Source organism: Phasianus colchicus, chromosome 7 (genome assembly GCF_987193195.1).
Source record: "Phasianus colchicus chromosome 7, bPhaCol1.hap1.1, whole genome shotgun sequence".
Taxonomy (NCBI): domain Eukaryota; kingdom Metazoa; phylum Chordata; class Aves; order Galliformes; family Phasianidae; genus Phasianus; species Phasianus colchicus.
In genome coordinates, this window is record NC_143442.1 from 10,878,643 (window position 1) to 10,899,628 (window position 20,986).

The 20,986-nt window shown below is 46.6% G+C and overlaps 1 protein-coding gene across 3 annotated transcripts in view; it reads left to right on the plus strand.

The window, feature by feature from the left end:
* Positions 1-856: 856 nt before the first annotated feature.
* LOC116227365 (uncharacterized) overlaps positions 857-20,986 on the plus strand; it is a 41,584-nt gene continuing 21,454 nt past the window's right edge. For 2 of the 3 annotated variants that reach the window (XR_004166548.2, XM_031590628.2), the window contains exon 1: positions 857-995. The gene's annotated coding sequence lies outside the window, so the exon portion shown is untranslated. The remainder of the gene's footprint in view (positions 996-20,986) is intronic. The other variant, XR_016468168.1, reaches the window with a different exon arrangement.

The following is a 20,986-nucleotide window of genomic DNA, read 5'->3' on the forward strand; positions in this document are numbered from 1 at the left end:
GGCGCTGAGAGACGTGGCTGGTGGGGATGGGTTGGACTGGATATCTCAGAGGTCTTTTCCAGGTACTATTTCATCTTCCACCTCTCAGCCTCCTGCTGCTGATTTCCCCAGGAGCAGAACCCGGTACAAACAGCCGCAGGATATCGTTGCCTCGAGCGCAACCAGAAACCAGAACCTTCTCCAAGCAGGGCTATTTATAAATGAACACGTATAAGAAAGGGAGGCAGCTCTTTGTGCGGGGAGCCATAAAGATCGCTGCAATAGGTCTCCGAGTTTTCCTTATAGCACAGCGACACCGGGTCATCCTCCAGCTGAAAAACTCTCTAACGAGGAGACCGTTTGCTACGTGATCGATATGGAAGCGTGGATCGGCCACGCGGAGCTCCAGGCGCGGCGGTGCCCTCAGCCAGCCGGGCTCCCGGGACGGGGACGTCAGGGGGAAGTTCTTTACAGAGAGAGTGGTGAGGTGCTGGAACAGGCTGCCCAGAGGGGTTGTGGATGCCCCGTCCCTGGAGGTGTTCAAGGCCAGACTGGATGGGGCCCTGGGCAGTTTGGTCTAGCATTAGGTGGGAAGGCTGGTGGCCCTGCATGTGGCAGGAGGTTGGAGACTCATGATCCTTGAGGTCCCTTCCAACCCTGGCCATTCTGATTCTGTGACGGGAGGACGCGGGCTGGCAGGAACCGAGGGCGGGGCGCTGCGGCTCTCACAGACCGCTTCTCTCGGACCGCCGCGCCCCCACGCGCTTCTCCCCTCGGCCGCGGCGCCGCCCCTCCCTCTCCCAGGGGCGCGCGGCGGGCGGGGCCGTTGCGCGGCGGCCGTTACCCGACCCCTGCGCCGCACGCGCTGCCGCGCGCCCGCCGTTGCCGTGGCGACGGGCTAAGCCGGGGCCCGGCGCGGCGCTGAGGGGCGGGCGGCGGCGGTGCGGGCCGGGCTCGGCGCTGCCGGGCATGCACAACAAAGGCGAGAGGCGAGGCGCCGCGTGCGGGCTCTGCAGGTGGGTACCGCGGCGCGGGCGGCGGCGGGGCCGCGACAAAGGCGGACGGCCGCTCCCCCCCTCCCTCCTCGCCCGGGTGCTGCCGCTCGGCGAAGCCCGCTTCTCCCATCTCTGTCTGCGCTGCTCTCCGTTGCGTTCCTCGTCGCTGTGGCGCCGGGAAGAGCTGTGCTCCGGTGCTGGGGCAAGGCCGGGGGTCGGTAATGGCTGCTTTCCTTCACGGCTCTCGGAACGCTCCGTAGGCAGCGATGGAGACTCGGAGCCCTGCTGCAGAGGTTGTGCTGCTTTTCCTGTCCCCTTTTCGCAGGTGGAGGAGCAGATGGGAGACCTAAAAAGATTTAAGCCAAAGATTTAAGTTGCATCCGGAGCCTAAACGAGGATCTCGCAGTTCCTCGGGCTTCTTGGCTGAGATACCTTCCTGCACCTCGTGTCGCAAAGTCGTGTCTTATCCTCGCTAGCTGCTCCCACAGCTGCCCTGGGCTCTGCCACGCCGCGGTTTGAGGTGTTTTTGCCGAGGTTTGTGTGTCTCTAGCATGGGCAGAACGGTGTCTGATTGACACGGGTGTGTGGCTGTTGGTTGGAGCGTGCGGGTGTAGAAGCGTGGAATGGGCTCAGTGCTGGTGCTGTGATCAGACAGCAAATAGTGCTGATGAGGGAAATGCAGAACGTCCACGTAGCTGCTGTGGCTTTGTCAGCCTCTCTCATGGAAGGGAGAGGGTCTGTCTCTTTGAAAAGACTAACCTTGCGTTGAAGGGCATACTTCCAATGGCAAAATAAGTGATGACTGAGACCTAAAAGGTGCCAGTCTGCTTTTGAGGACCCGTCCACTTGGTTTTGTGTCCCATACAGAAGATGGGCAGTGTTTGAGATTGCGTCCTACCCAGCATTTGCAGAGCTCTGGGCAGATGGAGTCTTATGAGATGTTTTGGAAACCCTTATTTCTCAATATTTAACTTTCTAAAAGATCAAATTCTACTCTCACAACAAACACCCTTGAGAAACAAGAGGCCAAGCACTGCAGTGCTGCAGTACCAAGGGGCATTGCTTCCCACTGGCAGACACAATGCGGTGTCACAGTTTGTTTCCTTCTGGTGTTTTGGAGGAACAGTTCTTGCAGAGAAGAGGGAGCGAGCATAGCTTCAGGCCTCCATTGCTGGGCATCGGCCAATTACTGTCATATCAGATTAGCTCTGTGGCACATTAGCACTCACTTATGTTAATACAAATGTAGCATGACTGTTCCATACTATTGATGGAACTATTGTATTTACAGCCCTATAATATGACTAATTGGAAGGGAGGTTCTGATTACAAAACCACGGACTTCCAAGGTGATTCCTTCTGCTGCTTCCATAAGGGCTAGTTTTGAACCATGAAGAATGAGTTGCTGGAAGGTATAATCCATTTTTTATTTAGCATTGATGCAGTTACTGTTTTGGTAAACTCTGGGCCAAAAAAATATATATATCTATATATATCTATATATATCTATATATATCTATATCTTCTGTATCACAAAAGAAGAAAGGAAGAACTTGTTTTCTTTCTACCTTGCCACAGTCTGGGCTCAGTAACCTGTGCTGCAGTAGCTATGTCCTTGCCTCTGATAAGTGGAATCTGTCCCTTGAGACCAGCATTAGGTTTTCCCCAGCTGCCACTGCAGTGTGTGAGCATGTTCTGTTTGTCCAGAGCAGCTTGGCAGCAGCACTCATGGGTGTTTGTGAGATGAGAAGGCTTAGCATGTGGTTCTTCAGCAGGGCTGTAAAGCTGTCTGCAGCTTAGTGGCTGTCCTGCTCACCTGTCACATGATGGCACGCGAAGGATGCACCCATTTGTCTCAGGGAATAAACTAGGCTCCTCTGGCCAGAGTTTGTGAGTTTCACAGTCCCTGCTTCATAATGAACTCAGCTTCCATCTGCTTGGCAGCTCACAGCGGCCCTAACAGCTGGTTCCTGGCAGCCATTAGCACCTTGCAGCACAGGAACATCTTTTGCTTTGAGTCTTGGGAGAATGGAGAAGGCTGGCAACATCAGTGATCCTAGGAGAAATAATGAGGGGGCACAAAACAGATGCGTGGATGCAGAGAAGGAAGGTGGACTGAGAAGGTATGTGACAAGGAGGGGGCATGGAGTGACAGGTGGGAGGCACTGTGGGGCTTGCTGGAGGAGGAAGGAGGCAGGGAGCTTGGCAGCTTTTGGGAACAGAGGAAAGGATTCTCCTCTGCTGCCAGCAGATTGTGTTTTACTGCTCCCAGCTTTCAGAGCCATTCAGCCAGTCCTGAGCCACTGCAGCATGCTGCAGCACTGGGTGTTTTCAAACCTTCTTTACAGCGACAAAAGGTGAGCAGCTCTGAGAACTGTCCCGGAGAGCTGGGATCAGTTTCCTTGTCCACAGAGTCCTCTTTTCTCAGGGAGGACCCTGGGAAAAGCTGTGTTCCCACAGCAGACACCAGCATTGGTTATGTGAGGTGCTGCAATGTGCTACTCAAGGACAGCAAGGACAGTGGAAAGCCTACGATTTCAGGAATTAGCTATGGAAAGCTGGGACCCTCGGGATGAGGTAATGAGAATAGCTGGAGAATTAAGCAATTCCCATATTCATAAGATGACAGAGTGCAGTTCCTTGCCAACACCGTATTAAATACGCTGAGGGGAAGAGTAGTTCTCTGGTTTTGCTAACAACTGCTTCAAGGTGAAGGACAAAGGGAAAAGGGGAAAAAACAAAAAAAACAAAAAAAACCTCAACCATCTTAAGTTATTTGTTAAGCCATGGAGCAACTTGGGGACTCCTGTGGACATTCTTAGAATCCCCTCATCTTCTAGAAATAACCTAATTGGGAATTAAGTAGTGCCTGGAAAGACTTCTTTCCAGGAAAGAACTAAAGATGCTTTTGAAATTTGTCTCTATCCCCTCTCCTACACAGGAAGCCAAAAAGCAGCAGTGTGTTCTTATGAATTGATCGTGACTTTGTGTTTTGCAAGTGCTGTTGGCTAGAGAGAGTGTTATGCCCTTGCCTCTGCTGCTGTTGAAATGCTTAAAGATACATGTAAGCAAAAATATTTTTTCCTTTGGGATATGAAGCTTCAGCAGATGCCAGTGGCAGTTTACACTCTTGCTTTTTTGTTAGTGCCTGCAGGAGCAGCCAGGCACCATGCTGGTTGTAGGTGCAGTCCTAGAGCTGTTCCAGTTGGGTGCCGTGCATCCTGGCAGCTGAGATCAGTGGTGGCAGCATCCTGTCAGAGCTCATTTGTTTGTGATGGAGCAGTCTGACTGTTTCTGGAGGCATGGTGGGGAAGGCACTCATTGACTGAAAGGTGACAGTAGCTTTCACCACAAGTGTATGATTCACAAGGCTGTCAGAGCACTGCTGGAGTCATGGGAGCTTGTTCCCACAGGAAGAAGGGAGTAAAGGACCATCAGATGTGAGGATGGTAGCTCTGTTTAGACCATGCACAGAAGTGATACGTGTTAGGTAGGCAGAGCTGCTGTGACAGATTTATCTGCTGACTTTGTAGCCTTGCCTCGAGGACAACTTGCCTACCATTCTCTAATTGAGTCCTTGCTCGTCTTGAGGCAATTGCTTAGTAAACCCACCTTGCACAGAGATCAAGAGAGAAAGCAGCAATTTGAAGTGTGACATGGGCAGACTAGTAGTAATGGCAGCTGATGCTGAATTGAAGCAGAGTCCTCTGGACTAGCAGGGAATCAGTGCCTGGTGAAGCTGATCAGCAGTGGTTTCAGTTCTCCCATCCTGCAGTCAGGAGCACAGAGCCTTCCATAGGCAGCATTTGTTAGGTGCTTGGAGCAACACCAAGCTTTCCCTTTCCAACATCATTCTCAGCTCAGAACACAAGATGCAGAGGAGGTGGCTTTGGAGCAAGTATGCAATAAGAAGCGGTGCTGAGTGGAGAGTCTGCCAAGAGATTTCTTGATCTTGGTGTTTCTCTACCCTAAATACACATGGATGGACAACTGAAGTGCTCAATTCCCTTATGAGTAAGGTAGAGAGAAGATTCTTTAGACAGGACTAGGGCATCTCTATCCTTGGGCATACCAGGTCAGAGAACCTAAGCTAAATTCAAACCAGTTTTCTGACAGCACTGCATGCTGCTGGAGACAGGAGATTTCACATTACCTAGAATCCCACTTGTAATTAACCAAGTTTTTGTTTTAATCTCTGTTACATATAGTACTGCAGCTGTGCTACGATCATATTCCTCTTTGCTGTAGGAGGCAGCTTCTTGTAAAGGATCAATACAGTTTCACTGCTGTGGTAGTTTAACCTGGAAAAACCTCAGGCCTGAGCTGAATGGAGACCTCTCAATTAAAGAAGATCTTGCAGTGCTCCCTCAGGAGGCCTGGTTTGTGGTACTTAACTGTTTTGCACTCATGTGCCCCATTTTCTACCGCAGCTTTTGCAACAGCTTTGTTCTCTGTGGGCAATCAGGGTTCAGGTTTCTGCAGTGTAAGGTAACTTGTCTGTGAGCCACAGTGTGGCTTCCTACTTGGAGGGTGCAACGTGGTTTTGGAAATCAGTGCCTTATGTTTGGAGAAGCCATACTTGCAGTGGGGAGACCTCACAAGTTAGCACAATGTTGCTGAAAGCTCTGAGAGCATCACTGCGAACAAACAGCAGCCAGAGTCACAGGTGAAAGAAAGAAAAGCAAATCTGTTTGTGGAAGAGGAAGGAGTAAGCCACGGAAGCTTCCCTTGCTGATAAGCAACCCTGAGCTGATAAGCTTTTGAAGATTAGGATGCATAGCTTCTTTGAGTCTTGGGGCTGGGAAGGACTGACATCCCACTCCAGGCTCTCAAACCAGGTGTGCTAATACCACAGTGCTTCCATAGCCAGCTGCATCTTTCAGAGAAGATCTTCTGCCCTTTTTTCCAGGTTCTGTCTTACCTGATTGCCATACAGCGATGTCTCCAAGGGTCACAGACATTACTCCTATACACTACTGTGCTATTTCTGGTCACATGCAAATAGGGGAGGTAACAACCCTGCAACACCTATCCTGGCTGTCAGTGCGTACCTCAGGCTTTTCATTGCTCTAGCAGTAGCATGAAGCAAATCAGTAAGACAGGTAGGCCTGCCCAGAAACAGCCACAGACACTTGCATAGCCTGCAGCCACATCAGCTGTCCCTTCCATGCTTATGACAGTGCAGTGTGCATTAGTGTGTAGCTTTTTTTCTTTTTTTTTTTTTGTACCGGATGGCTTAAGAAGCTCCCTGCTCTGTGGTGGGGAAAGGAATTTTTTGTAGCAAGGAAGAGAGGGTATAGCAGGAATGGCTGTGCTCAACAGCGGGAATGAGAGCACAGCTCAGTGGGAGCAGGGAGGAGGCGGGACAGGGGAGTTAGGGCTGATGAATGCTGGTTTTGTATCAGCTTGGGAAGGCCTTGTCATCAGAGTAGGAGCCCTGCACACAAGTGCCTGGAGCTTTTGAGGTTCAGACCCAGCAGGCACCAAGGCAGCATGGGCAACATGACTGCACATGAAGGAAGGACAAGGAGCAGGGTGCCTCGCTTCTAATATGGTTGCCTGCTTACCCTGTTGCTGTTTGAAACACACACAGTTAGCAGTGGGAGAAACCAATGCCCTTGGACAGTGCCTCCAGCTTCAGAAGAAGAGTTCTTCCAGCATTGAATTTGGCCTATGGATTTTAATTACTCTCCACTGTGAAAGTAATGAGAGCCAGTGGAGTTGTACTGATTTTATTTCCTTTTAATTTGTTATGATGCTCTGGATGCAGATTAACTTTCCCAGCTCGATACATATTATTGATTCATCTTGCCTTGTGATGTGATTAATTGTTCAAACAAGTTGCCAGTTTCATTTTAGTGTCCCTTGGTAGCTCTGTGCAGTGTCCTCCTTGCTCTGGCAGTAGCCAAAGCCAGGTACCTCTGCTTGCTTCTGGTTGGGTTATTTACATTGGTAACTAAGGATAAAATCAGGTCTGTAACAGTGTTTCTTTAAATACAACACTCCAGCTTCCTTTCTGCTCCATTTACTCTGTGTGAAGGTCTGTGGTTTGATGGAGATGAGGCTGCTCCTGGCGCACAGAAGAGTGAGCCTCACTGAGGGGAATTATCATCATCTTGCAAGGTGGGAGGAGAGCTGCAGGCTGGTGCTCTCTAGCAGAGTTCCTCCAACACACAGCTTCCTGGGAAGCCCTTTGCAAGGCAGTGGCCAGCTCTGGTCCTCATGTGGCAGGCTTGGTTGATGGGCTTCACCAATTTAACTGAGGGGAGTGCAGTGCTCAGAAGAGTGAATGTTTTCTGTCCCCTCTTGGCTAGTAGAGAGCCAAAGGATAAAGGGAGGTACCCTTGTGCTGTGAGTGGAAAGAGGCGTCTGACTGCAGCACTGCATCCCCTTCTGTGCTAGCCCCCTGGCATGGCAGCAGGGGGCCCAGCGTGTCAGGACTTTGTGGAAGCTGTGCTCATCATCTGGTTCAAAACACTGCTTTGTAGTAACTGGTTCTTCAGTTGTTACTGCCGTATGAGACCAGTGTGTCCCTCACCAAGTCCAGAGGAACACTGCACTGAATGAGCGATGCCAGTGTCGTATCATCACAGGCCATTGGGTATCTCAGTGTAGTCACTGCACTGCTGAGTTTGCAGCAGTTCAGTGGTTATTACCTGATTCTTGATGATGGCTATTGATGCCTGGGGGCATTCCCTGGAGCAGGAACTGAGCTCAGGCCGGAATAACTTTGCCTCAATTCAGAGAATCTGAACTTCAGATGCAAAATAAAATTAATAAAATTGTCTCTCACAGGCTTCTTCTGGGGAAACTTGCTGCCTGTGGCCTGGACAGGTACACACTACTTTGGGTAAGAAACTGACTAGAGGGCCGTGTTCAACGGGTGGTGGTTAATGGAGTTAAGTCCAGCTGGCGACCTGTTTCAAGTGGTGTCTCCCAGGGGTCGGTACTGGGGCCTATCTTGTTTAATATCTTTATTGATGACCTAGACAAGGGGATTGAGTGTACCCTCAGTAAGTTTGCAGATGACACCAAGTTGGAGGTGGTGTTGATCTGCCTGAGGGTAGGGAGGCCCTTCAGAGGGATCTGGATAGGCTGGATCGCTGAGCTGGGGTGAATGGAATGAGGTTACCAAGGCCAACTGCCGGGTCCTGCACTTTGGCCACAACAACCCCATGCAGCGCTATAGGCTTGGGGACGAGTGGCTGGATGATTGTGAAGAGGAAAGGGACCTGGGGGTGTTGGTTGATGCTCGGCTGAACATGAGCCGACAGTGTGCCCAGGTGGCCAAGAGGGCCGACGGCATCCTGGCCTGCATTAGAAACAGTGTGGGCAGCAGGAGCAGGGAGGTGATCATCCCCCTGTACTCAGCACTGGTGAGGCCGCACCTCGAGTACTGTGTTCAGTTTTGGGCCCCTCACTACAGGAAAGACACTGAGGCCCTGGAGCGTGTCCAGAGAAGGGCAGCGAAACTGGTGAGGGGTCTGGAGCACAAGTCTTATGAGGAGCGGCTGAGGGAGCTGGGATTGTTCAGTCTGGAGAAGAGGAGGCTCAGGGGAGACCTCACTGCACTCTACAACTTCCTGAAGGGAGGCTGTGGTGAAGAGGGGTCTGGCCTCTTCTCCCAGGCAACAAACAGGACCCGGGGAAATGGCTGCAAGTTGTATCAGAGGAGGTTTAGGTTAGACTTAAGGAAGAACTTTTTCTCTCAGAGTGAGTGGTCAGGCACTGGAATGGCTGCCAAGGGAGGTGGTGGAGTCGCCGTCCCTGGCAGTGTTCAAGAGGCGTCTGGATGAGGAGCTGTGAGATCTGGTTTAGTAGCTTGTGGTAGCAGTGGTAGTGTGAAAATGGTTGGACTACATGATCTTATAGGTCGTTTCCAACCTTGTGATTCTATCATTCCATGATTCTATGAAAAATCAGCTCTATGGACAGTTCTAATGCACAGGAATGTATGTGCTGACCATGCAGCACTGGGCAAGCTAGAAGATAAGGGAGATGAGATTTAAGTACTGGTTTGTCTTTTCACACAGCTTACCTTAGGGCTTAGAAGCCCATATCCAATTAGAGCAGCCAGGCAATTAACATCAAAACAGTTGAGCTTCATCTTCATTTAGCGTATGTTAGTATGGATGCGGTAACTGCAAGGAAGCTTCAGATTTATCTGAGTAGGTCTGGTCCTGCCTCTGTTATCTCCATCTTGCAGAACTTGTGTTTTCAAACATTGCTGTGTATTACTTATCTGTAGCATTGTCAAAGCATCCATTTTCTATCTGTCTCTGTTTTCCTTTGCTTCCAGTGCTATCCTGTGTGCCTATCTGCCAGCAGCTGCTCACACTGACCCCTTAACAGTGAGGAGCTGCTGTTACCAGTTTCTTCAGAGATACTGGGCAACAGCTTAGGAAAGTACTTCAAGAAGACTGGAAAATAGCACTAGGCAGGAAAACTGAGGCACGGTGAGAAGCTGGCATACATCAGAACCTTAGGGAGACTGGGGCTGTGTCCCACAGACCCTCAGCCACACACCTGTCATGCACTAGCTCAGCAGTGTCACACTGTCCTTGCACCTGGTAGCATTTCTCCAGTATACTCGTTTAGGGAGCTCAAAAGCCTTGGGGACCTGGTGATTCACTAGGTTGCTTTATTCTCTTGTCTAACTGCTTTTTCTTTCCTTAGACTGAGAAGAAACCAGGTGAATGTTTGAACAGGATCAGGCAGCCACCTTTCCCCAAAACTGTCTCTGCTAAATTGTACTTTTCATATCTTCCTGAAAAAAAAATAGGACCATGTTGGAATAGTGAAACACTTGCTTCTCTACTTCATTTACAGAATCACTTGAAGGAAATAGTTTATATTCGAGACTTCTTTGCCATTTTCTGCAGTGGTGGTTTATTTATTCCTTTAATGGTGAAATCCTTTACTCCCATCTCCAAACTTCAACTCCTCACAGCATTACCATGTGATCGTATCTCAGAGAAAATGGAGAAAATGCAGTCAATGCCTGCTGGTCTCCTCAAGGAAGAAAGCAAAGAAGCCATGTAGCAATTGTTGCCTCACAAGTTAGGGTGGCAATGTGAGATGAAAACTTGTAAGAGTCCAGAAAACTTTCCTTGAAAGTCCATTCCATTCTGCTGGAACAGAGGTCCCAGCACTCAATTCAAATAATTAGAGTGCACTGCTTTCCTTGATACTCAAGCACGTTGAGGAGAGGAAGGGTCTGGTTTCATAGGTGTTGGCAGGTTTGCTTTGTTAACTGACTTTTTCAGATGTCAGAGTTGAAAGATGGGGATTGGAGTGTCTCATGGATATGGGGGAAATCAAGGATCAGACCTTGGGTCTCATGTTGCCAGATACAACCTTCACTGCACCTCCCAGCCCACAAGTGGAAGTACTACAGTAATTTGCTTCATTTGCACGCCAGGGTGAGAAGTTGCAATATCACTTTGTGGATTCTCCAAATTATCTTTGCCCGTGTCCACAAAAAGCTCAGGAGTGTAAATCAGTGTGACCTCCCACAGAGAGGAGACAGCTGGAAGAGAAAGTGCTGCCTTCGCTTCCAGGCAAAGGGGGTAGGCTTTAATCTCACAAGTGATTGATGATGCAGTATTTTTGGAGGGGAGTGGAAAGAGGAGACATTGGTGGTCTTATCTCACAGAGCTAGGTCAAATGTCTCAGGGTGTCAGGTGCTGACATTGGAGTACTTCTATCAAAATATTTCAGCCACTGAGGCCTGAGCAAAATCATTTGGTTTGGCTGAAACAAGAATGGCACCTGGAAATAAAATCTGACTTGTGACAATTTGCAGGCATAGAGATCTCTCCCTGTTCATCAGGGTCTTGAGCTAAAGGCCTTCTTGTCTATCTGAATATGATTCAGAGCTGCTATACCATCATTGCATCACAAATTGTGGTGGGGGACAAAGGAAGGCAGTGCTAACCAGAGCTGAGATCAGTACCACTGCAAGATTGTTGGGAAGAGAGAAAGTTCTGGACTTCTGAGAGGGTCTTCATCTGTGGCTAGTGGAGGGTTTCGTGACTGCCTTAGCAGTTCTTATACCAACAGCTGAGAGGCAGGAGAGTGTTCACTGCATTTATCCTTTTCCTCTTTCTTTATTAACTGTAATTCTTCTATTCTGCATAAGGAGGAAATAGAGGAAGAGAAATGTGTGGGGTTGTTTTTTTGGTCTAATTACTGTGCCTGATTTTTCCTGCTGCTTTTAGACATTTACTGAAGGTTGTACCACTTACCAGCATAGGTGAAAAAGAGTCCTTGTTTCATCAAGTGACATAACAGTAAGTTAACAATTTTCTTTTCCAGGTCTACTGACATGCTTCCAAAATCCAGCTCTGCCATTGCCCAGGCTGTGGGCAATTTGATTCCTGTAGTAATGAAAGCCCTTAGCAGCAGCATTCTACTTTAAGGTCTCTGTACTGTGAATGGCAGTGCTTCCTTTTTTGTATGACCAGATAATGCATTTCAAACATATTGACTTGATTTTCTGGTCATTATCTTCAGATATCCTTAGCTTGTGGTAAATATAAAAGTCTAAGGTTGCGTCGTGAAATATAGAACTATTATGTTCTGCAGAAGTTGATGGCTGAGGCAGAATGGTTCGTGTACTGGTAACAATCTGTGGAGTTAGTTGGGTGTCTTCAATTTGAGAAACCTTGGCTATTTTCCTAGATGGCAGCTGAATGACCTCAGTGATGGGAATCAGGGCCTCTCGCTTCACACAGAGAAAGCCCTTCAACCTTTGACTAGCCAATCTTCAATTTTATTTTAGCTAAAGATTTTCAGGCACTGTGAGGTGCTAAAGAGGATCTTGCTGAGCTCCTATTACCTCAGCAGCAGCTGATCTGTAATGAATTATTCAAGAATAGCCGGTTCCTTCATTAATTTTAATAGCTCAAATTTTCCACCATGTTCTAGACAGTGCTGCCAATTGGGGTATGATAAGGTAAGCCCGTTATTTCCTGGGGCCTTTTTCATTGTGTCCAGGTTTACTTACCCGAGGGCCTTTATTGTTAATGAGATTAGTAGCAAACAGTGCTAATTTGGGGCAGATCTACAGCGGTCAGCAGAGACAACAAAACTCTCCTGTCTCTTCTGGCATCCCAAAGCCGTGTCCTTACGTAGGGAAAGTTCTCTGCATGTACAGAAGTGGACCCAGCTGCTAAATGCTGACCTCTGGAACAGAGGGTAACCCTTCAGACAGATGGCTTGGACTCCGCAGAAGCTAATGAGCACTTTCCATCTTTCATACAGACTTGTTCTCCTGAAATTGTTACTAGGTCTCTAATATTTCCCCAGAGTGGGCAGATTGTAGCATTTATGAACTAGTCTATTTAATAAGCATCTATGTGGATCAATCTGGTACTGCTGGTACGTATGCGAGCAGCATCTCAGTATCATGCACAAATCCTGTCTGGGCTGGTGATAAACCTCTGCACAATGTAATAGCTGCCGCAGCAACCTGAAAGCTAATTTGGTGACTCTTGTAGCTTATCCTTCCCTGTGTTTCTGCTCAAGCTCAACAACAGAAAATGCTTTCTGATACTGAAGCAGTGTTGGCAGTTTCTGTACATCTCTGAGTGTGCAGAAACATTCTTGTCTCTGTTCATGGGCTATCAACCTCAAAATTACTCCACCTTTTGTTTGTTTCCGCTCTCCTTGCTGAAAAAGAACCAATCTCATGATGGAGTTAAAGGCAAAAGAACATTGTTTGTCACCAGTAGAATTTGTTTTTTCCATATGGTATGTGTTGCATAAAGAAGCAAGATTGAACTAGTTAATCCTTTCTTTCTTGTAAAAACTGTGCATTACATAGATCAGGGGATTTCTCCAGCACAGGTCTTGGAAAGGACATAGCACCTAGGGCTCTTACCCTTCTTGTACTTAGGACAAGTGCAGATTTTGTCAGAGAGAGGGGAGAAGAGGCTGACACAAGCAGTGCTGACCATGGTGATGAATTGGTCCATGGATTAGTCCGTGAGTACCTAACCAGCTAGTGGTTCATGTTCATGAATATGCTGCTAATAATGCATTGAAGTATAGTGGCTTATCCACAGACCTGGCACTAAGACTTACTTTGATTGATAGATGAAGGACCTTGCTAAAGGAAGGTCATGGTTATGGGAGTTTTAATTGTTCAATCTTTGTGGATAGAGCATGAAAGAATAGCATCTAACAGTGAGAAATCAAAGTATGTCTCCTCACAGTCTGTTAAATAACAACATCCATATATTTGTATTCCAAGATGTGGAGAGGATATCTGTAGATCTCTGTAATAATTGCACCTGCTGGCTCTTCTCATCTGCCTCACGTGGAGGTTGGACTCTGTTCTCCATGTCTTACCCTTTTCCACCACTCATCACTGCCCCCACGAGATTATTCTGGGCGTTACAGATCATCTCCATGAAATCAAGCACCTACTTGCAGTCTGCTGTGGTCTAGCTTCTATTCCCAGCTAACAGGAATGCACTGCTCCTTTGTTATCTTCCAAAGTGACCCAAGTCTGAGGCCACTAATCTCATGTTTAGTAGTGAAGCAAGAACGTGAATCATCTCAGATCAATTTTACAGAGCTCCCAAGGCAGTTTGTGCTGAGCAGCTGACAGAGGTAGCTGCTACTCACTCTACATTCATGGCACTGCTGCTGTCTGTTGTTCCACTTCACTGTGGGAATGAGACTATGCTGCTTTTAGGACCCAACAGATTTCAGCTGCTTCATGCTATCATTAATCCTGCAGCTTTTTCTTCCCCTGCCCCCCCTCCCTTTTTCCCCCTCTTATTAGTTTTGCACAATTCTTAGCTTATCGTTTTAATTCACTACTTTCTGTTTTCCCCAGTGTACCACACCTGCTTTCACTTTCCTAATAAGCAAGAACACTATTGTTTTTTCCCGAGCCAATGTATTCATTGTGCTCAATCATAGAGTGGCTATTTGAAAACTTAGCAAAAAAAACTCAAATAAACAAAAAACCAAACCCAAACTTTCAAATATAATTTTGATTTTTCTGCTTAATGCTCCTTTATGACCTGGCACATGGTTGTTTTCAGCTCTCTGAAAGCAGCGTTTTCAGAGTCATAATGATGGATAATTGGTTTGTACTGGTCTGTTTGCACACAGCAAACATAACTGCATGCAGATCATTGGTAACTAAGCAACCAGTTATGTTTTTAATTCTGTGATCAATTCCTCGCTATCTGTCAACATTAAATCTAACACAGCAAGTGCCCATAAGGGATGCAACAAGTTTTGGAGTTCAGATCCCATCATCTATAGGACTGGAGGCCCCGGCTCACTGCTCTGCCTGCAGGCTCTGGCAGGTACACAGCTTTTGTCTTTGTGGATGTGAATGTTTAACGGTCTTGATGGCTAAGGTAAGCAGTACCCAGAAGCGGTTAATTACCTGCCCTATTTTTCTGTGATTTAGACAGTGATAGCAAACACTTTTGCACTTTATCTACTAAAGCAAATCCTTAACCTTCAAAGGATTTCCTTTGTGTTGTTTGCCACTCGGAAGTCAGAAAGGCCGCTGACGCCAGTCTTGAGTTGCTTTATTCCTACATCTGCTCTGGAAGGTCACCTGGCAGTGCTTGCTGCATAGGCATTTGAAAACTCTTGCTCTTCTGTTCTTTTGTTCCATTATAAACATTTCTTTCTTCTATTTAACCTGGGGAAGTAATACTACAAATCTGAGGGCTCAGAAAACTCCATGCCAGGGAGCAGTGAGAGGGATGTCCCTGGTGAGGAGGCTGAGGTGGGAGCTGGCAGCAGGGCAGGTTGGGACAGCAGCCTTGGGCAAGGGGTGCAATCCTACTGTGCCCACGTGGGAAGAGCAGAATAGGCCCCACAACTGTCTCTAAAATGCAATGAGCATTTCATGGTGCTTAGAGCTTTGCAGGCTCTATTTCCAGGATCTCTGCACTTCCCCCTTCTTACTATTGCTGCTTGCTGAAAAGAGCCATATGGATTTTGTACTGAATGTCACATAAATGCTAATACGTAAGTATATTTAGCAGAGGCATATGGGCAATAGTAAATGGAAATGAGTGCGTTTTTGGTTTGAATTATATAGGCAAGTTTAGTGAAGCTAGATGCTCAATGTTACAGGAAGCTCTGTTCACCTGAATCCCGGGACCAGACTTTGTCTGCACTTGGCTGCTCTGCCTGACTTTATCAACAGTCTGTTGTTTGCCAGTATAGTAAGTCCTGAAGACTTCAGCCATTGCAAAAATTAAACCCACAACATACACTGTGATTTGGGTGGTACTGCAGGGCAGTCAGCAATGTGACTGTCCTTTAGGGTGTTAGAGGCACAAATGTACATGTTAGAATCAGCTATGTGAGCTGGCTCTGAACTGAGTCTGTCTGGCAGCTTCCAGGCTAGCTGATGTCTGTACAGTCACTGGTCATGGTAAATCTACATAATGGACTTTGCTCTTTTTTATTTTTTCAGTGGTTGGACGATTTACTATTGGAACCCCAAGCAAAAAAAGAAACAAAAAACAAAAAAGAAATCCGAGCTGAGCAGAGATGAAAAGTTTTCCTGAAACTGTAGATAGTATCCTCTTCGATGATAACACATGATTTTATCTGCTCTGATTAAAAGGTTAATCAGATTTAGGGCGCTTATACACAAAGGAAAAGTGATGGAATCCTGACAGATTTCTGCAACTTGCTAGGGAGTTTCTTTATAGCAAATCCACTGCAGTCATTACAGTACCCATTTTTGTCACAGCCTGATGTCTCATGTTTATAGCCTCGCCTGCAACATTAAATAGCAGCCATAAAGCATTTTGCTACTGGTCCTGCCAGCTGATGAGTCCATTTTAAAGCCTGCTCATTGCACTGCATGCATTTCTCTTTGCATAGGGAAGTAGTTAGCTTTGAATGTCACCCAGTCCTATGGAGGCAAGTGGGAAGATGGATTATGCTGGCAGTAATCCATCCATCTGTTCATCTGCCAACACTAATGTTTAGCTTTTCAGGCTCCCAGTTGTCTTAAATAATGCTGACCTACAGGATTCTGGGGTGGGAAAGGTCACATAGCTCGTTTTGTCTTACTTGAAAGTAATTAAACTTTCAGAGGTGTTGTAGCTACATGCAGAAATTCTTGACAGACAATATTTGTGAAGCTGAGGTTAAATCATTTTCTGAGGTGCCGTGTTTTATGAGACTCTTACCATCATATTGGCTGTAGCATAGGCACCATCTTTTCAGGGCACTTCTTAAAAAAGGAATTTGTGAAAGCTTCAGATCTACTTACTAGGAGTGACTGGGTATCTGCATAGACAGTATGTCCTATCTTTTGATTGATATCACCCAACTGTAGTGTGGTTCTGTCTCTCCTTGCTGTAGAGTGTTCAGCTTTGGGTAGGTGTCAGTACTTGGAGACAACTGCAAAGGCTTCAGACTTCAGTGCTATGTAGGAGCCAAGTTAGTTATTAGAAGAAATCTGGTTGTGTGCATGCAGCTCAGCCATGATGCTGCTCCTGGATCAGCTTAGTCCTGCCTTGATAATTTCAATTAGCAGTCAAGGACTTTTGTCAGCTACTGTGATCTGTGCCTTATTTTTTTTTCTTCAGTTGCAAAAAAAAAAAAAAAAAAAAAAAGATTAGAATATAGCAACCTTCATGAGATACTTGGAACGTTTTGCAGAATGGAAAGAAAGTCATGATGTCCCTTATTTCTAGGGAAATGCAGAGCTCAGAGCTGGTTGGGAGCAGCCAGCTTCAGAGCCTGCAGCAAGACAGTGGCCTAGGAAGGGCCATAGGAAGGGTATCTTGAGACTGGTTCTGTGTCTCCTTTATGCTTAGCGCCATGGGGCTATGTAACACAGCCAGTACCTGAGATCCATGATACAGGATGAGGGGTCTGGCTTAATGTCCTTATCTTCTCCTTCGCTTGCTTAGAAAGAACTGCAGAATTGCTGTGTTCATTCTTACTTTTCTTCAGCATCTTAGTGTGTATTGGCTGACCCACACTGCAAGAAGATGCAATTTACTCGTACGCGTTAACTAGTGTGTTCAAGCAAAGAAACCCATTTTCTTGCAGCTGACTTAAAACAGAGGGGTAAATGTTGTCTCCCATCAACTTTTGGAGTATCAAGTAGTGGAGCACCAAAAAGACAAAGTCCATTAGTAATACTGAAAAGTTAAAAAAATATATATACGTGGTTAGGAGCATCCTTAGAGCATATTTGCTGATATTGATCAGTCATAGAATTTGTTTTTTAATGGTGATGATATAAACATTGCCAGTAAACTACTTATGACATGATGCACATGTAACAAAGATCTTATTTAAAGGAGATATTATGTTCCTATAGCCTCCCCCATCCCCCAGAGCAAAAAAAAAAATAGTTCCTGACTATGTCACCACACCTCATTAGTGGTGAAACCTTTCTTCCACCTGTGATGCTCATAGACACTCATTTCCTTGTTCCTAGGTGGGGGAAAGATGATGCTACTCTTGTTTCTGTGCAACCTGCCCTGGCCAGCAGGAGGTCAAGCAAGACATTAAGCTTGCTAATTGCTAACCACAGGCTTTCCTGTAGGGAGCACACCAACTGCAGTCTTCTCCAGCCATCAGTGTTCCTAAAGCATCTAATATAGGCAGGCTGACAAAAGAAGCTGGAGGAAAAAAAACCATTTTCATAGCTAATTGAAGTGGAGGTGAAGGAAAGAGGTGCAAATCCAAGTTGAAAGAGCAGGCTTTGTCTCTGATAGTCAGCTAGGAAAAATAATTTACTGGAGCATTCAAGAATATGAAACACAAGCAAATAAATGATGCTGACAGTCTGATCAAAGGGTTGCTGTATGAGAGAAAGCTTCTGTCAGTGCTGGCTAGGCCTCTGTGTGCTTAGGAACCTTGCCTAATAAATTTGATGAACAGCCGCAAGTGATGTAGGAGAAACTCACTGAATTTTGCTCTTGGGATCTGTTCGTGTCATAAAGTGCTTTCACACTCCATAGTCCATTAAAATCACGTTTATCAAAGGATAGAGAAGAAAGTTACAGAGTGCTTTTGTCTCCAGGTCCTGATTCACGTGAGAGTGAAGGATCTGAATGCACGAGCGATGGAAAAGCTGATACATCACTTGGATCTGATCTACGCAGGGGCAGTTACTGGCAGTGTAATGATATTTATGCCATAATGACAGATCCAAAACAATAACAACTTTCTGGAATAAGTGCCTATTAGGTGATTACTTACCTGGAGCAGTACCACTGTTCAGAGTAAAAAGTTCTTTAATGAGTTTGTACATGTTTAGAGCAACTCCTAGACAAAGCACGGCAGAAAACATAGAACCTTTGCCAGGATAATAAGCATGCTCTAAAATATACTATTTGTATTAAAATCTGGGCCACAAAACAAGCATCTTGCAGTTTGTACACCCCTCAATGGGCTCAGGTAAATGGTGTGTGCAGAGGAAGAAGTCCACTGAGATTTTATTGCTCTTTTATTATGATGTCAGTAGCCTGGATTAGAAATGTTATTCCTACAGATTGCAAGGCCAAAGAGAGAAGTGACATTTTAGAAAGCCAGCTCCTGTACCCCACATCCGTGGAGCACTTGGTGCAAGGTGACAGTGCCTGATTGCAAGTGGAAAACAGCCTGTCCTTGCCAGCGGTCACTGTTTCATTACTCAGCTCGGGTGAAGGGTAAGAGATCACACTGCACCATGTACTGCAGAGAAAGCTGTGAGGAAGTGCACTGTGCTGAGCCTCTGGAAAGCAGAGCAAAGAAGGCAGTATGCAGTGGCTTTTCCGCGCTTGAAACAGCTCTGGAAAGGCAGAAATTTGCTGGTGGCTGTTGTGGTAGCTGAATGAAATTGTCACTTGTGATAAGACCTTTTGAGAGCTAGGGAAACTCTTGGCTCTTTGCCTGCTGGCTGGGCTCCAGGTGATTTCACTGGAGCCAAGCTTTTGACTCTGTATGTGAAGTAAATTGCCAGGGTGAAGCTGCAGAAATAGTGCCTGGTAATGAAAGGCTTGCAGATATCCTCATAGTAGTGAAGCAGCAGAGTCCTGCTGCTGGCAGGAATGATGGTGCTGGCTCTGCACTGCCTTGTTCCTGTAGAAGGAGGGAGGATTCGGGAAGTGCCGCTGAATCCATTCTGGTTGTCATTCAACTGTCCATTTATAGGCAAACTCACACTTTCGTGAAGAATTTTTTTGACCCACTTATTTTTCTAGCTTTCCCTGAATTCCCACCAGCCCCAGGGACTATCCATCAATATCACCATAGCAACGAGAAGTCATTAATGGTGTCCTGCCTATCGACAGGGTGTACATGGTGCTGTGGTGGGCTGTCACTGTCAGCTTCTGGGAGAAAGAAGAGAGTTTAGGGCCACTGTGGAGTCAGACCTCTTGATCTCCATCCATCCCCTGCCTTCCCCCAGAGGGGTCCTGCATTGCGTGGTGATGGTAAGGGACATATCTCTTTCCTTAGCAAGTCTTTAGCAGTGTGTGCTGCAGGGAACTGCTGCCAGAAAAAGCTGGGGCTGGGTTTGCTGCAGAAGTATTGTTAAATGTGCCTCTCTTGGGTTTGTTTGCATGGGGCTGTGGCACTGAGAGATGCTTTACATTGCAAATAAGCGACTTATCCAGCTAGCCTACAGGGAGTTCCAAGCAAAGCAGGAGGCTTGGGGGCCAGGAAAGGGGAATGGCAAGTTAAACTGCGAGGTTAGATAAAAGACATGTCATATAACTCTGCTAAATGGTGAAGGAAGGGGAATTCTCAGCAGATGTAAATTAGCATTGACAAGCTCTACTGATTTACACCCAACTCTGTTCAGGCCTGCTGTCTAATTAGATGAAAAGCATCAGCATCTGAAAGGGAGGGGGTTGTTTAGAGAGGCCCACTGGGAGACTTGGGGATTGAGGAGTTGAAAATGTGCAAACAAGAAGAAAAGAAAGAGACTTTCTTCTTTCTAGTAGGTAGGGAGAGAAAAGGCTTGTGATGTTCTGATGCAGAGGCAGAGCCTGGCCAACTGCACCAGCTCTCTGTCAGGGCTCTCACTGCCTGCTAAAATGAGCAGCTTTGGACTTCTAGGACTAATCCCTGGGCTGACACTGTTGACTGGAACAGCCTTCCCAGGTTTTCTTCAGAAGCATTGCTTTGGACCTCCATGCTCAGCAAAGTGGGCAGTGTGACTGCCTGTGGACACCCACACTGAGGAGGACTGTTGGCACTGCTGCAGTCCAAGTTTTCCCATGCCAAACCTGCCCCTGCAAGCAGTTCTCCAGTGCCTGGAGAAGTGACCAAATAAGTCATAGGGTGAGATCATCTTCCTGACTGTCCAGAGCATCTCCCTCCTCCATTGGATGTAATTCTGAGCTCGCCAGTGGGGCATGCACTGCTGGCTTGAAAGGACTCCACTCATCCACCTTCCATCAGCTTCCGGAGGTGCTGGGCTAGGTCCCAGTGCAGTTAATGAACTAAAATCAATAGAATTACGTTGGGAGATATTTTTCTGCTAGGCTTCATATTGCCTTGTCGGAAATACTAGGGAAGCCACTAATGCGCTCAAAATTTAAGGTTTAGGGAGCAGAAGCTGATGACGTATACCTTACTAGCAGAATTGATGTGTGATTTCCTTCCTCTGCCATATGCACTTTAAAGAGCAGACTGGAACTCTTGGTGCAGTGTTAGAACAAGAATTAGGAATCCTTTCAACAACCCTGATGGATCCAACTTTATAGGACTGGCTCTGTGTTAACACCCCATTCCTTCTCGGTTGTGTCTTGCTAGTTTGTCCAGTGTCAGGACTCAGGTCTTACACATTCTGAGATTAAATAATAGGTTGAATTATGCTGGTAAAAAAGCACCTGATTTTATTTTCCATTTAGTATGACTTGATCTTTTACTTCTTTCTTGCTGCAGACAAAATTCGTCTGTGCCTTGCCTAAACTATTTGCTGCTGTGTCAAAGTGGGAATTGGATGGTGCCAATCTGTACAACTCCTGTCTAGCTTTGTGCTTCCCAGAACTGGTGGGGGCTGG